Genomic DNA, 17657 nt, shown 5'->3' with positions numbered 1-17657 from the left:
GTTAGAGAACCCCAGGTGGTCGAAATTTCCGGAGCCCTCCACTACGGGGTCTCTCATAATCATATGGTGGTTGTTGAACATTAATCTTCGCATATCAGTCAGCCAAAAGAGATATGAAGCGGTAAGCGGGCCTTATGTCACCCAGCCACAAAAAAAGTATGACGCTTTATTTTGCACCTGCTCACAGCAGTAATAATTTTTCATCGGCGCTCCTTTGGTGCACAGGTTGCCCCGCACGAGTTCAATTGAAAACTTGATTAGAACGCTTCTTAATTTGTCGGCGTGAATGGTCCACAGAAGCACGGTTGCTGGTAAACAGTGAATAAGGGTGTAATTTTGGCGAGTTACATTCAGTAGCATATGAGAGCAGCGCTATTAGTAACACATAAATAGTATCACAATATCAGATTATTGGCAAGTCACATTGTTTTGTTTAGAGGTTAGTAATTTAAAATTTCGAAACCTTGCTTTATGCCATATCAGGCCTTATATAACAGTGTCACGGGATCGTGACGTGAACGAAGAAAGCAGACTGTAATTCCGAGATGAAATCATTGATTCAGCTGAACGTGTAGCCCCTAACTGAAGGTCAGATTACATGAATGACCACTGCAACTAATAGCAGCGAAGGGAATGTCGCTAACATTCATCACCAATTTCGCAGAGCTCAACTTTGCGCTGATCAAAAGCAATCGTGTGTGCAGTGAGTATTATCTGTTACACCAAATACTTTTGTTGTGGCAGCGGCAGCCTGGCTTGAAAGTTTTGTTATTGTATGGGTCGACGTTTATAACTTTTACGAATGCTTGCAAAAAAGCCGCAGTTTCTGCGCTTCTGGAAAATCGCACCAACTTCTCAGTTTGCGTGCGCGCATAACAAGAGCGATGCTCGCTTCACCGCAAAGCATGCGCAATTCTTTCGAGTGGCCGCGCTCTAGCGGACGACGCCGCAAAGGCCCTGCCTACATGGTGTGATTGCGCTTGGCACAAGTTTTAGGGGCGAAGCTCTTTAAAGCGGCACGCATTCATCTCTCGTAGTCGTAGTCGTAGTCGTAGGGTGTAACCAGTGTTACATTTTGATCTGCAAGTTGGTGCCGGTAGGAGATTTCTCCTGTGCTTTGTGGAACAATAAAAAGTTCGCGGCGTGCGCGTTACCTAAAAAGCCGAGTGTTCTTGTCTCTCATTCCCCATTAGCAGCCATTGGCATGTACATTGAGCACTATCTAACAAGAAAGGGTTGCTACGTTATACTCGCTGGGTGTAACCTCCTTAGTTTTAGAAAGGTTTAGCGAGCGTTGACCCGCAGTGCCATGAATATAATGAACTAGTATATGCCATGAATGAACTCGAGGTGGTTAAAGGTGGGAAGTAGATACGAAGCGCAAGTCGTAAGAAAGTGTGCGTGTGCCACCTCTCGTTTAGTCCTTGAAATGTCTGCTGGATAGCGGTGCTTCTATGTGAGGAATATATGATGAAAATATGTGAGATTGTGGTACTTAAAGTTTTGAATAGATCGACGAACGGACACACAGACAGATGCATGGATGGACGCATGAACGGGCGCAGGGCTGGATGCAAGGACAAACGCAGGGACGGGCGCACGAACAGACGCATGGACGGTCACACAGACGGACGCATGGACGGACGAATGCTTCGCTCCACTCTCCATCATTCACTCCGTGGATCTACTGCCATTTTTCTTAAAGCGCCCATCAGTGGCGCTCCGCGGAGAGCTGGCCGCACGGCGCGGTGTTCAGAGTAGAAGTGGACGGCTCTGTAAATTCGGTAGCCATTCAGCCACACATTGGTGAAAATTATGAATGATTGGTTCAGTTTGACAGTAGATATAACAGGGTAAATCAGGATAAAAATGCCATCAGCCTGTAGTGTCATTTTGCGCCCATTATTGTGCAAGCTGTCTTGCACACTGTGATCTAAACGGCAATTTCATACTTTAGTGAAACTGCCAATACTAGTTTCTTCTGTTTTTACAGCTGCGTTCATAAGCTGTGTTATATTTCACGGCAGCTCTTCGAAGATGAATCAGTTCTCGAAGCTGGCTACGTTTGTACCTTTGTATAAAAACAGTATTGAGAGTAAATGACAGTGGCTATGGGCCCGTTCTACCGACGTATTCTATATTAGTAAGAAATTCAAACTGTGAGCTGAAGTCGTAGACAACAGGGGCGTTGACAGAAATTTCTACGGAGGGGGCACCACCTTTATTAGAGTTGGGCTCGGGTAGGCAGAGGTGGTAGACTATTATTTGGTGGGCATATACCATGGGAAACATTTTTTGGGTAGGAGCGCGCGCTTCGTTTTCCAGCGCCTGGCTGCGCCAATGGCGGATGAAAACCCGTGTGGTCGGGTACACACAAGGGGACAGCAACCCGGAGAGGATGATGGTGGTGGCGCAGACTGTGGTAAACGATACCTTGGCGAGGGAAGTAAGCTTTCTAAAAAGCTCGAGTGGCACATTATGATGTAAGAAATAAGGTTTCGACGAACGCGCCGGCCAAACACACAAAAGCAACAGGCCACGAAATAGACTGAAATAGGGTGAAAATAGCGAAAATAAAAGGGAAAGACGTTGAAATAGAGGCTATCTTGACTCTCTGACAATTCAGACAATGCCACACATATTTTTCTTATTGTGACAACAACAACTTCCTCTCATGTACATTTCCCTGTCCCATTTTAAAATATACACAATGTGACCATCCGCGCATTCATTTTGCGTTGTTAACGAAGCTTCTGTGCGGAAACTGAAACAATCCGCATTTATTCGAAAATTCATGGTAACCCCATGGTAACCCATGGGTTCAAAATAACAACCGTAACAAAGAAAGAGAAAGGTTACAGTGGCACTGCCAGCGGCCGTGACAGTGGCGGCGCATTTGCAGCGAACTGTGGCAGGCCACCGGTAACTTATATTGCGACTTTTTGCATTGCGTAGTCTGCAGAAGGCCATGCGAGAGCCAGCCGGAGCCCGCTCGTTTTACTCGAGCTGCTCCATCTCCCCCACCCCGCCGCGCACTTCCGGTTGGCGTTCGTTTTTCTCGGGTTGAACGTTCTGGCGACCCGCGGGGTGCCCGAGGGTCGCCAGACGCTTCCAGGACAATTTAGTCGTGGAAACTTTCTGGAAGTTTTTGGGCAGGTTTTGGGATAGCAGACGCCAAAAAGGTACAATGCGTGCTCAGTGCCATCTTTGTGAGGACTCGATAGAATGCAATGTGGGCGCTTGAGGACTGTGCCTTCGCTTGTCATTACGCGTGGTGTTATCTTCTAAAGTCTGTTTCGCCTTACGAGATGAGGCAATTGCGAGTGGCGGTGAGTGTTTGAAGCTACTGGTTATGGCATTTGTTATGTTTCCTGTGAAGCTTCCTCCTGTCAGCCATCGGCCATACCATGCTGAATGCGCCGGTTCTCGTCCTCCTGTGAACAACGCGGTGAACTGTTGCCTCTTGACTGCGTCGTGCACATTCCTTAAAAGTTATATACGTAGTACACGTTCGTGTGCGCGCATGGAGACAACCTTGGAAGAAGAAGAAGAATAACTTTATTTATGAAGTCCAGCGAAGTTGATTTGGGGCGGGCCTAGGCGTCGGCCACGAGCCCTTGGGCTCGGGCGGCTTCCTCGGCTCGCTGGACGGCCCACAGTTGTTGTTCGAATGAGGAGCTGAGCAGAGCCCCCTCCCAGCGTGTCCTGCGGTCCGAAACTGCCTCTTCGTGGTTTTCATCGTTGCTTTCATCTAAACTCGAGCATTCCCATAGTATATGTGAAAGTGTCGCCCTTTCATCGCAAACCTTGCATTTTTCTGTTAAATACAGATCAGGGTAACAGAGACTAAAGAGAACTGGATTCGGATAAGTATATGTTTGCAGTTGTCGCCACGCAACTGCCTGTTTTTTATTTAACCTGTTGTGTGGCGGAGGGTACTTTCGCCTTTCTAGCTTATAGTGCTGCGTTATTTCGTGGTAACTAGTCATGCGGTCCCCCCACTCCCACTCCCCCCCGCGTGGAACTTCGTCCGAGGCGGCGTCGGCGTTCGCAACGGCTCGGTTCGTGAGTGCTCGAGCCGCCGCGTGCGCCGCCTCGTTGCCGGCCAGCGGGGTTTGTGTGTGTGCGGGGGTCCATATGACGAAAGTGTCATTTTTTTCCCGAATTTTGTCTTCGTTAGTCATTAGGATTCGCAGCGCCTCTCGGGAGACACGACCGTTCGCATAGTTGCGTATCGCTGCTTGCGAGTCACTAATTACTACTTCGGCCTCAGTGGTCGCCACCGCGAGTGCTATGGCCACCTCCTCGGCCGTCTCGGTCAGTGGCGTTTGCACCGTAACACTCGTCATGCATGTCCCTTTACCGTCGACCACCGCGGCCACGTAACCACACCTTCGCGCGTATCTGGCCGCGTCCACGAATACCGCTTCCTTGCAATTTCCGAATTTTCTCTGCAAGTCCTGCGCTCTCTGGTTTCTTCGGCCGGTGTGATGTTCCGGGTGCATATTTTTGGGCAACGGCGGAATCACTATCTTTTCCCTCACCATCACGGTTATGTCGGCTTTTTCGCCTTGCTGCGTGTGATAGTGGATTCCCAGTTTTTCGAGGATGTACCTGCCCGTTTTAGTCTTAGAAAGTCGTTCATACTGTGCTACGTTGTGCGCTTCTATTAATTCGTCAAGCGTGTTGTGCAAGCCTAGTTCTAATAATCTCATTGTGCTTGTGCTCATGGGTAAGCATAAAGCTTGCTTATACACTTTCCTGATTAAGCAATCTAATTTTATCTTCTCGGCGACGTGCCAATTCAAGTAAGAGGCAACGTACGTGATTCTACTGAGGACAAAGGCTTGCACAAGTCTAATAGTGTTCCCTTCTTTCATACCACTATGTCGGTTCGTAATTCGTTTTAGAAGTCGGATTGTCTGATTTACCGCGTGTTCCAACCTGCGAACAGTTTCGCCATTGTGGCCATTGGCTGCAATATACAAGCCTAACACGCGTATAACGTCTACTTTGGGAATGACGTGGCCTTCCGAGGTCGTTAGCTGTATCGCTTCCTCTGCGTGATTTGCGCTTTGTTCGCTGTATTTGGGCTTTCGACCTCTGCGCGTAGGTCTGTAAACCAGTAGCTCCGATTTCTCAGCCGAGCAGGTGAGGCCCGTGTCCTCTAGGAATCTTTGAACCGTATCGATGGCTCGCTGTAGCGTCTGTTCTATTTGGCCGTCACATCCCCGAGTTACCCACAGAGTAATGTCGTCTGCGTACAGACTGTGGGAGAGCCCGTCAATCTCTTCTAATTTAGCTGGTAACCCTATGAGTGCGAGGTTAAAGAGCAAGGGCGAAATCACCGAACCTTGAGGAGTGCCGGCGCTGCCCATCTCTATCTCTCCTGACTCTAATTCTCCCAATGTGATCCTCGCTGTCCTGTCCGTTAGAAAATCACGGACGTAGTCGTACGTCCTTTTACCGAGTCCTAGTTCTATTATTCGGGTAAGTATAGTCGAGTGCTTGACATTATCAAACGCCTTCTTTAAATCTAGGCCTAAGATTGCTTTGGTAGAAGTGGTCATGCTGTCTATTACCTGGTGCTTGAGTTGTAGCATGGCGTCCTGCGTGGAGAGGCTCTTCCTGAAGCCCAGCATGGTGTGAGGAATCAGATCGTGGTCCTCGAGAAAGTTTGTTAGTCTCGCGAGGACCACGTGCTCCATGACCTTACCAACGCAGGACGTCAGCGATATCGGCCTTAGATTTTCCAGCTGTATGCGCTTTCCTGGTTTGGGTATCATAACGATGCGGGCGGTTTTCCACTGTCGGGGAATACGTCCCTTTTCCCAGCATTCGTTAAGGAAAACCGTGAGGTGCTCTATCGATGTGTCATCTAGATTCCGAAGCGTTTTGTTCGTAACCCCGTCTGGTCCGGGCGATGATTTCGTGTTGAGCCTGTGCAGCACCGCGCGTACTTCAGCAATGCTGAAAGGTCTGTCCAAGCACTCGTTCGCAGTGCCTTTGTATTCAGAGTGGAGCACGGGTCTAGTCGGATTAGTGTATCTCATCCTGAGTTCATGCAAGAGTTCTGCGTGGGTGCCTTTGTAGACGTTGATTATCTTGTTGACATTTTGCCTATATGCTGTTTTAGTCTCCTCTGGATCCAGCAGGAACCTGAGGAGATTCCACGCCTTGGTGAACCCTACCCGACTATCCATGCTATTACACGTCTCTTCCCACTGTGACTTGCAAAGCTGTAAAGCGTATTCCTCGATGTCTCTATTCAGTTTAGCTATTCGCCTACGTAAAGTCCTATTGTGTCGTTGTACTTTCCACCGGGCTTGTAGGCTACGTTTAGCCTCCCACATATGCAGAAGCTTACTATCTAGGACCTGGAGGTTTGCTTCAGGAGGGACCTCATGCGTTGCTGCCGCGACATCTTGCCTCAGCATTGATGTCCACTTTTCTATATCTTCGATATTTTCCGAGGAGTCAATCCTATTTTCCCTGTTTTGCCTAAACTTGTCCCACTCTACAAGTTTTAGTAGCTTGCTTTTCTTTTTGCACGGCCCCGCATTGGCACGAATTTCTACAATAGTGTGATCACTGCCCAAATCCACCTGTGTATTCGTCCAGCATACGTTTGTTATGTTTTTAACGAACGCGAGATCTGGTGACGTATCAGCACAAACACTATTTCCTTGTCGCGTAGGCGCGGAGGGGTCGGTAATGAGAGTGAGACCCTCCAGTAGAGCATCCTCCCATAGGTTTTTGCCTTTCAGGTTTTCGTATTTGTAGCCCCATGCGGAATGATGAGCGTGACAACCTTGGAGTTGATTCTTTTTTCGTAGCTGTCGTTTGTGAAGCTGTGCCTGCTTTCTGTGCACTTAGCGAAGATGATTGTGATCGAACTAGCTCGCTCGGTCGTATGTTTGCGTACGTGAACCTCTTAGAACCTCCGTCCGGACTACTCGATTGATCTTCAATGATGATAGAAGGCCGCAGATTGCGACTGTTGGTGATGCTCGCTGGTCGCGAATGGCGTGTGAACCCATTTCTGTCTATGAGCCAGCATATGTGATATGATATTATACGATAAGATGCGAGGAAAAAACCGCAGAATAGATTCAGCAATGTATACATTCTTTCGTGGCCCATTTTATCGTTGGTTTTGTCTTTTTTTCACCTCTTCGTAATAATGCCACGCAGTACGTACTATGACCTAGTAGGTCAAATTAAAGCTGGTATACATAACATTCGTTAAAAGCTCTCGGGACTGAAAAACAGGCCAAGGCAAGTTCTAAAGATTAATTGCGAACGTGTCTTGCAAATGTTTATTTTATATACGACGCGCATTGGTGTTACTGATACCTGCACATATCATGAACTTTACACAAAAACGTAAGTTGGTCAACGTGTGTTTGCGACGTATGTTCCGCGATAGCTGAGCAGGTATACATCTTTAAGCTCTTTTGAAGACACGATCACTTCCATGTCACTTCGCGTCATGTTGTGCAATGACTGGTACATGTACTAAAGAGACGTGAGCTTGTCAAGCCGTCGCTGTCACGGCAGCTTACCTTGCATCGTTCTCAAAGCAGCGTGCGCCAGCTGGCTGTTTCGTTCGCGGGCGCAGTGAGTGATCGTGCAAGCGTACGAAGTCATACCCCGACTTCGTACGCTCGAGGGTATTATTTCAGCTTTTTTGTGAGCTTAGCTACGTATTTCTAAGCAGACATTGCAAAAACACCAAAATACATGCGGTGCACTGTTTTATTTGCTGCCATTACGGTAGAGTTTGTTTACGTTTACGCTGGCTGTCCTGCGTTCAATTTTGCGACCTTCGGGCTGTTGCAGCGCGTGCGCGTAGCCAGCCTACGTCATTTGCTATCACAACCGGATGCAGCAGTACCTTTTGGGGAGTCCGTGGACAGCCCGCGGGTCTCCAGAACCAACCCAGGAATCCGAAAATCGAAGAGCCCCATTGTCTGAGAGATAGCACACAGACACACACACGCGAGCATGCGCGCGCGAATGGTACACACAGGTTTGTGAACTTAAGCAAGAGTCGCACAGCCACTAAGATATACGCCAGGCGCTTGCCATCTGAGAGGTCACAGCCGCATGGAACGGGCATTCGCGGTAGTGTGCGTGTCAGATCCAGGCGGCCGTAGAGACCCTTACAAAAATCCTATATATGGAGTTAAATAAAAACCGCCATATATGGCTACATCAGGAATTGGCCACATCGGCCTTTATCTGGAATCTCCTTATATGGGCGCTATATACCCTGATATGCCCAATTCCTGATGTAGCTATAAACGGGCCTTGTACACCCATATACGGTTGTTGTATATGGCCGTATATGACCATCTTCTATATATGACTATATATAGAAGCATCCATATATGGTTTTTAAGAATGCTTTCATATATGACCTTATATTGATACCGTTATACATATTTATTCAGAATATTCATCTATATGAATTCAGCTTGTGTCGTCGGCAAAAACTATAGCCACACAAGTTATTCTTCAGCTAGAAATATAGCTGTTTGTTAAAAGGTTTGCATGCAGTCACCATCGTCTCCAAAACAGAGGCAGTACATATACACTCAACATTGTTGTTCAAGTTATCGTCATTATATCTCGAGTTATTATCAAGAAATAATTGCTAAAAATGTAACTTGGCAACATATTCAAAGCTTTTGGTGGGCAAATGACATTGCTAGTCAACTTTGTCTGAAGAGATACATTCTTTGTGCCTAAATTATTTGCCTATTTATTGACACTTTCTTTATTCATCTATTTATTTCATTACCCAGAGCAACGATTTGCATTACATTAGGGGAGCGTTTACAAAAAGTAGAATACAAAAATACAGTCCGCCAAACAAATAAGCAATGTCACCTCAATCACAATCAGCAACACAAAAACATATATAAATAAAACTTTTACACTTCCCAAAAAAATGCAACACAATAGTTCTAAGATGGAATAAAACACATAATTTGAGATAGCGGAGTCAATGCTAAAGGCAGTTGGTTCCATCATGATTTTTGCGGCAAAACATTATTGTGGAATATGTCAATCTTGCATGCGATTTTTCTTATCTTGAACCTATGGTCAACATGGTCTGAGACATAGTATGGTGCAAGTAAATATTCTGCTTTATCGATTCTAACTTCACAATAATGAATAGCATAAAAAATCCAATTTGAGATTGTAGAGAGATGTTTCACAGTGTATTTAAAAGTTCTCTGGCGTGTCTATGGAGCGTCCATAATTAGTCAAAACGAAATATTGACTTGCTGTTGACTGCATGAACTGCGTGTGTATTGAATAACAGAAATGGGTTGATAATCAACTTTTAAGGAGTTTGGTCAAAAGCAATTGGTATGCAAGCTTGTCATGTACAAGCATTGTGACCAGGGATGGCCTATAGCACGGCTGCTAAAACGGGTGTCTATAGGTCTCTGCGCACGTGGGAACGGAGGCTTTTAGCGATATTTCATGCAAACGGCACACTAGAAAAAGTATTTTGTAAGCGTAACCCACTTTGCGTTCTTCCAGTATTGCAACATCAAGGTACCAGCAGTAAAGAGCTCGTTCCGCGAAAATTCCGGAGTAGCCATCGGTGGTTCTCGGTGAAAAATCGTCTTGTCGATGACTAAAAATTGAGAGCATGCAAATAAAACAAATATAAATTTTCAGGTTTGAGTGATGACAGAAGTCAGGCAGGCTCTTTGCATGGCAAGCAAGTGCTCTACCACACAGCCATATGCATCTGCTTGTAAATAAAGCGTGGATAACTTCCTCTGATTAGAAATGCAAGTAAAATAACTATCATGCTTAACAAATACACGCTTCCTGTATAAAGGTTTCACAGAACAACATTTATATAGCAGCAACATTGCATGATACAAGTGTGCATTGTCATCGGGCATGACAACACGTTATTACCAACGTGACTTCGCGGTCTAAAGACAGCCAGCCATTACAAAAGGCACACACGTTACGGCACGTATTCCCTCAGACTGCATAGTGGGTGTGTAAATTTCTAAAACATTCTACATACATAATATTGAGAAGCATGGTCCGCTGGGCAAGTTGGTAATTCATCCTAACTGAGTTGTGTGAAAAAAATTGAAGTGTAAAAGGAAGACACCTGGACACATTGCACACTAACATCTGAAACTTTATTGGAGAAAACAAACATATGTATGCGGTTTTGAGAACACGTGAGGTGGCTAAAAATCATTAGATGAGCAGACATCTAGTCACACGCTTTCACCGTGTGGACATCGTGTGATGTATGGCACTGCGCTGTCGTGTGGGAAGTATTATTTACGATTCAATGATATAATTGTGGATCACAAAGCATCTCGAAAAGGACAACTATTTTCTAACCAATCATCACATTGTAGAACAAGTGCGGCTGCATGCACTTGTTTGATGATAAGGTAGTTAAGACTAAGTTCAGGCCCCGCCGCGGTGGTCTAGTGGCTATGGTACTCGGCTGCTGACCCGCAGGTCGCGGGTTCAAAGCCCGGCTGCGGCGGCTGCATTTCCGATGGAGGAGGAAATGTCGTAGGCCCGTGTGCTCAGATTTGGGTGCACGTTAAAGAACCCCAGGTGGTCAAAATTTCCGGAGTCCTCCACTACGGCGTCTCTCATAATCATATGGTGGTTTTGGGACGTTAAACCCCACAAATCAAGACTAAGTTCAGGGAACACGGTAGCACGAGAAATCGAAAAGGTGGAATTCATAAACGAAGCTGGGGATTCATGTGCCACGTAACTCTCGGTTATGTTGCTTGCTACTGAGGTAGCTTTTCCGGAAGCGCATCGTTTATACAATGTGTCTGCTCATCTAATCATTTTCTGTCACCGCACGTGTTCTCGTAACCCCATATATATGTCTGTTTTTCCAACAAAGTTTCAGTTGACAGTGCGCTGTGTCTAGGTGTCTTCTTTTTGTATATCAGTTTTTTCGCGCAACTCAGTAATTAAATAATATTTCTCGTTCTTTAAACTATGCTACCCCTTTTTACACAAAAAGCAGCCATGTGCGAAACCTTCATTGAGACACTTTCAACTTTCTCAATTACACAGTACTATTCCACAATTAAAATTAGTCAAGTAGCATCATGCAATTAAAAGTACACACTGAGTGATTGATTTACGCAAGAAAAAACAGGATCGATACTGCTATTGCGTTCAACTCTGAAAAACAGAGCTTAATGGTCCCCCAGTTTTATGACACAGTAGCAAGCCCTAATGCATCAGACCAGTTGATTTGTCGGCTTGCGTAAAACCATCTAAAATGCTCACGGATTAAAACGGGACATCGCATTATTTTGCGTAACTATGCACGCGGATATATGCAGTTCTTCAAGATAACCACGCCATGTTGCGACATCAGTAACGATAATGTTGCCTATGATGTACGCATTCCAGTCAAATATACACCTATATCTCCCGGAAGGTAGATGACGGAAACAAAAGTATGGGCTATTCCTAAGTTTTTCCGTTTTGATCCGTGAGCATTGCACCCTGCTTTGAAGAATCAAACCAGCAACAAAATTTTCACTGCGTGTCCTTATCAAAACACGCGTAAATATAAAAACAAGGGGAACGTAGACGAAGAAAGACAAATTAAAACGCAAGAGAAATTCAAGCGCGGGCTCATAAGTCTCATAACACCCTTGGAGTGGGAGATATGCAACTGTTGTTTATTTGTAATTGCACAAGTTGTAATTTATCATCGGTAATTCTTCAAGCGTTAAAATGAGAAAAATACAACGCAAGTATATTTACATCAAAATATTTATGAAAAGTACAATAGCACGAAACCCATATTTTCCTGGCGTGGAGTTTTTGATTAAGTAGAGCACTGCCTGGAAGAAGTGAAAGAAAGTGTCGTAGAGCTTAAACGAAACAGCCTAATGGCGTAACCACGATTATTATGAAGTTATTTACTCAGCAAGCATGCGATGCGCTGTGTTTTCTGAGTTATCATAATGTATTGACAACATGCGAAAGTAATGAAAATGATGAACTTACCTTAACATTTAACCGAGACAAGTCTTTCAAGGAGCCTGTTAATCCTGATAACCTATTCACACCTAAAGCCACCACGTCCATTCGTACGCTTTTAGGAAGAAGTTTTGAAGGAACGCTTCCCCGCAAGCATGGGTGTTCATTTTTTTTTCACACGAAAAGTTGACGATCGCCAATCTAGCGGCACACACGCAGACGCACACAAACACACATCCACGCGCGTCCACAAATTCGCCACGTACAGCGAAGTAGATTCCTGAGAGCTGCGTGATTACCTTGTGTAAATTGGAGCAGTAGTTGGACACGAAATAAGAGCAAGAGGAATTAAAAGTGACAAACTCGATCAGCACTGCACACATGACTCCGGCGAGCAAAAAAGCAACAATGGCGCGGGTGGATACAGTGCAAGCTTGACAATGAAACATACATTACTCCTTGAGATCAATGATTTACGCGTTTTTCACTGGAACTTAATTTTCCTTAGCTTATTGGCGAACGACGTTTCATTTTTTTAACAATTATTGACGCAATATTATTACCATACGACTGAATGTTTGCTCAAACTATTTTCTTCGTCTTTACTAGAAATGGGCCGCGGCACTCTTTTTCCTGCTGTGTCGACAGACTGGTGTAGGCCACGGCAGGGCTGCACGGCACCTACGCACGCTTCTTCGAACAACGTTCTCCGAATTCGCCACCCCTCCGACAGGCGCACTTTTTTGCATTTTTTACTGTGCACACCCCTTGCAATCATGCCAACAGCCGCAGTCAGTCTGGCGAGTTTTTTCGGACAATGGACCTCAAATTTCTCCTGCGCGCCCAGGAAGCTGCAGCTGCAGGACCTTTGAGAAAGGCATTCCGTGAAGCTGAAGTCACTGCTTCACGTACACTGGCTACCAAGACTCGTTCCAGCCACATTTTAATCTTATTTCTCAAGCATTAATATCATTATGAATATTCGATCAACCAATAACCATTCAATAATTTTTAACAAATCCAGGAACAACCATAGGGTCTATCGTGCTGGCGTGCGCAAAACGAAACAAAAATAAGAAATAATACATTACAGACTGTCCACAGAAAAAGGAAATCAATAAAAAAGTGCAAAAACGAGTTGTCTAAAAGAAATCAGCGCACAACGGGAAAAGCAAATGAAAAAGTAGATACACATAGAATGGGACTGAAAAATTATGTGGAATATACACAACCTTGCGGAACACTTCCTGACAGACAGAAAAGAGAAGAATCTGTGCATATGCAAATCTACGTTAGGACAGGGCAGCCCTCACTGACAAAAAAAATGAGTGTAGACTATTTAAAACCTAACGACTAACGAAAGTTGACGTTAGAGAGACTCGGTATTCTATAAAGGATAGAGTGTTGGAAGTAGCTGGCAGGTACATGCGACGTTCGATTCTCTCTGGATAACTTACGTGTAGTTTAAAAATTATTACAACTGAGAAGGGCAGAATATGTCACCCTGAACTAGCTTGTAAAGAAATAACAGCTCAGCGTGATTCGGTCGGCCGTTAAGGGATGGCAAAGATTATAATCTAGCAGTGTTGAAAGGATTCTAGTAAAATGATAGGGGTAAATGCTCATGATTTTTTTCTGGACTCACTCAGTGGCGTTAATGCTGGATTTAGCAAGGCCATTCCAGATCGCATATGCATATGTACTCGAGTTGAGCGCGACATATCACGGTGTACAATTTGTAAAAGGCTGTAGTAGAACCATATTTTCGAGAGATATTCTGCCAACAGGGACAGAACGAAGGCCTCCCTTGGCAGCCCATTTCATGCAAGTAGAAAAAATTCAGCATGCTATCAAAACGACCTCCAAGATCACTGATTTCATAAACCTTACATAACACAGTATTGACAGCGTATAGAATTGAAACGGACGTTTTGCAAGATACAACGACAACATCAACAACAATAACAATAAAGATAAAATTTATTATTAGTAATAATAATATTAACAATAATATTATAATATAATATTATTATTAATATTATAATAATAATACGCTCATATCATTCTCACATCACCGGAAATATCTTGCCACATTGAAAGAAACGCTAGTGTCCGGGTGCCCAGGAATCTCTTACACGAGTGTGTAATTGCGCAGTTTGGTGGGTATGTGCCTGCATACATATTTTATAGGTAAATGCACCACAGTGTTGTTCTTGAAATGATATGTTTTCCAAGCAGTTTTAATTATTACGCGCATGCACAGCAAGGAACTGTTTACATAATGTAGAAATTAGCTTAGGCATCACGCCAGCCCGCAAAAACGTGTCATGCTAATGGTATTCGCAAGGCAATGTTTAAGCCTTAATGAGGGCACGTGTGCATTAGTGAACTTGACCAAGTAATGACACACCCACACAAAATAGAACTTTTGTGAATTCGGCAGCCTAAGTTAAATGTTGCTATAACGCTTCAGCACTCGAATACGTGGTCTATTAAATGTGTATCATGTGTGAGTCAGTTGCACCTTTCTGAACGTATTTGTGTATGACGTGAGATTTATTCGACGCTCGCAAGCGTTACACTAAATCGTTGTTTACTAGTGCAACAATAAAATTTCCGATAAATTTGCTGTGTGCACAGCCAAGAACATTACACGTAGCCAAAGGAAACGCAAGGTGTATCTTTTGCAATAAATTAGTACAACCTCTATCTTGAACCTAATCATAACAGTGCCTGCAAGTTTCATTCATGTAAGTTCATTTTTTTGGTTTTGAAGATACTATCTTGGATTCTGCACAGCCCATGCAACTATGGTGAATGGCTGCTGAAAGTAATCGCAGATGAGGGGTCAACAGGATTCACTGAAATCTTGTTATATGAAGGGAGCATATAGCCATCAAAACCTTCATATATTCAGCAAATTTGTCCACCGATTGTGGAGCTAAAATGCATTGAAATTACTATTGCTTGCTGCCCCTCCAAACAATGCATTAATGTGAACAATATAAGTAGCATGCATTTCACTTTTATATATTGCTATGTAGGATTGCTCTATAATAATTGATTGATTTGTGGGGTTCAACGTCCCAAAACCACGATATGATTATGAGAGACGCCGTAGTGGAGGGCTCCGGAAATTTTGACCACCTGGGGTTCTTTAACGTGCACCCAAATCTGAGCACACGGGCCTACAATGCTCTATAATAATACCGAGGTTCGGGAGCTTCAATAAGCTTTGTGATCTGACACGATTCCTTTCTTGTAAAACATGTCTTTTCTCGTTTACAATATTTATGTCGTATTATTTACAACTTATTGTTTAAAACCTAAATGCTATGAAAAATTTTCAAGTTAAACTACACGAATGTATGCATAGTTGCAACTATCACGCACACAAAGCTGACCCGAAATTTAGTTTTTTTTGCATGGCAGAAACAACATATATATTTAACACTCTTGTTGCTGTACAAAATAAGCAGGTCAAATTGTGTACCAATTGTTATATAAAACAAAATTCATAAAAGTGTGTGATCATGGTGCTGAATATATACGTGGTTCATCCCATATAAGGGAGCACTTCCACATATAAGAGTCGACTTGATATGTTTTATATGGTGTGGCCTTGCCTTATAAGGCTGGATTTGACTCTTTATATGCGCCAACCGCGTCATATATGGCTGTATATAACCCCATACACGAACCGACCCCGCCAGATATACATCCATAAATGGTAAAAGGAAGCCATGTATGCTGACATATATGGTTATACGTGGCCATATATAACCTATATAGGTGCCATATATGACATTTTCGTAAGAGGAGGTCATAAAAAGTCTCACAATGCCTCACAGATGGCAGCACATTATCTAGCATTTGCTGTTTTCTTGATCAACGCTTCTGGAAAGACATGTTTTCCGCTAGATGAATATAGTTGTCCATTTTCAAAGCTGTTTGAAAGTTCCTGTGTGTTTTGAGCGGCGATGGCTGCACTCTCCCACTCTTATTTGACGTGGTTTGATGGCCTCCCAAATTCACCTACAAATTTCCAAATGGGCTCGTTTTTGTCATGACAACTGTCGAACAAAATATTGAAGATGACAATGACACTTGCCAGTGCAACACTGCGGGGGTCGGCCGGGAAGCGGCTGTGGAAGACAGTAGGGGCATCAACAGCACGCAGAACATACTCGTCATCAGTACACCTTTCGAGGATAGAGTCCGGCAGTATGGAGTCATTGCCAACCCACGAATAGGTCAGCAAGAATTGGAGACCTCTGCGTACAGGACAGCCCAGGAGAACACGTCAAAGGGACTTATACGAGGGGTGTCGAAAGAAGAGAGCCCAGAAGACATCTTTAGCAACTTGGTCACTCCACGTAACCCAGGAGTCCTTCATGTGAAAAGAATGGGAAACACGGGCAATATTATAGTGCTGTTGGAGGTGTTTGGCGTTCCGAGATATGTGAGGTATGGAGCAATGCTCGTTAAGTGCACGCTGTACAGGAAACACTTCGATGTCTTCTACGGTTGTGAGAGACTTGGTCATAGAGCAGTTGTGTGTCCCTACCCCAACGACAAGGTGTGCAGGGGATATGGAAGCGCTAATCCAGCGCGAGATCACCGTTGTGAAGTGGAATGCAAGCTATGTGGCAAAGATCGCCCCACTGGAGACAAGAGATGTAAGGCAAGATACAAGATACCGTACCTGGTTAGGAGGTGTCGCTGCGAACGGACGAGGCGATACGAGGAAGAAGCGCTGGCAGCGTGCGCTGAAGCCTGCTACCACTACCAGGAAGTCGGCGTATGCCATGACGAGGACCCGAACACAACAACCAGCCAGAAGTTGGACAAGGACACTAACAGGCAAAACAGTGCGAACGGCCTCGCACGAGACCACTCCGCATCCTTCTCAAAGCTTACTGGGGGAAAGAGTGTAAGACAGTCCAGGTCCCGATCCAAACCGAGATCAACATTAAGGCCGAGGTCCCAGTCAAGAGCCACTCGAGGGAGCAGCAGTACGCAGGTGAGCTTTGCAAGTGTGGTTTCCGGCACTGCCTCTCCAAATAATGTTATAGTGTCCAACTTAGAAAAGAAAATGATGCTGAATAAAAAAAAATGTTAGAACAGATCACTAGAGAGAGCGTAACGCTTAAAGAAGAGATTAAGCAACTGAAAGAAGAAAATGCGAAGCTTCAGGAGGTGCGCAACGCGAGTGCGACGCCTAACACTCCCTCTGTTAGCAAAATACCAATGCTTAATCGAGCCCCAACATCTGTTCCCTCGCAAACGAGCGGAGAGTCACCGCCACTCAAAAGGAGGGCGCAGGAAGAGGCAGAAAAGCCGGTAATTTTTTGATTAGTGAGGTTAAGGAGTTGTTCAAAGGAATTTTCGATAAAATACAAAACCAAATTACTTGCATGTACGTCGCACTAAAGCAAAGATTTCATAGACTCGAGCTTAGGGTATTAGCGATAGAGAGCACGCCGAACAACATTATACCGTCTGGTGTGGGGCCGGTTAAATTAAAGCTGTATAGCATGACACCAACAGTAGAAACCAGCAAGGTCACCGGGGAGGCTCCCGTAAATAAACATGGCACCACGTAACCAGTACATTATTTGGCAGTGGAATCA

The sequence above is a fragment of the Rhipicephalus microplus genome, chromosome 5 (genome assembly GCF_043290135.1).
Source record: "Rhipicephalus microplus isolate Deutch F79 chromosome 5, USDA_Rmic, whole genome shotgun sequence".
Taxonomy (NCBI): Eukaryota; Metazoa; Arthropoda; class Arachnida; order Ixodida; family Ixodidae; genus Rhipicephalus; species Rhipicephalus microplus.
The sequence above is the reverse complement of the archived record's forward strand: the minus strand, read 5'-3'. Positions refer to the sequence as shown.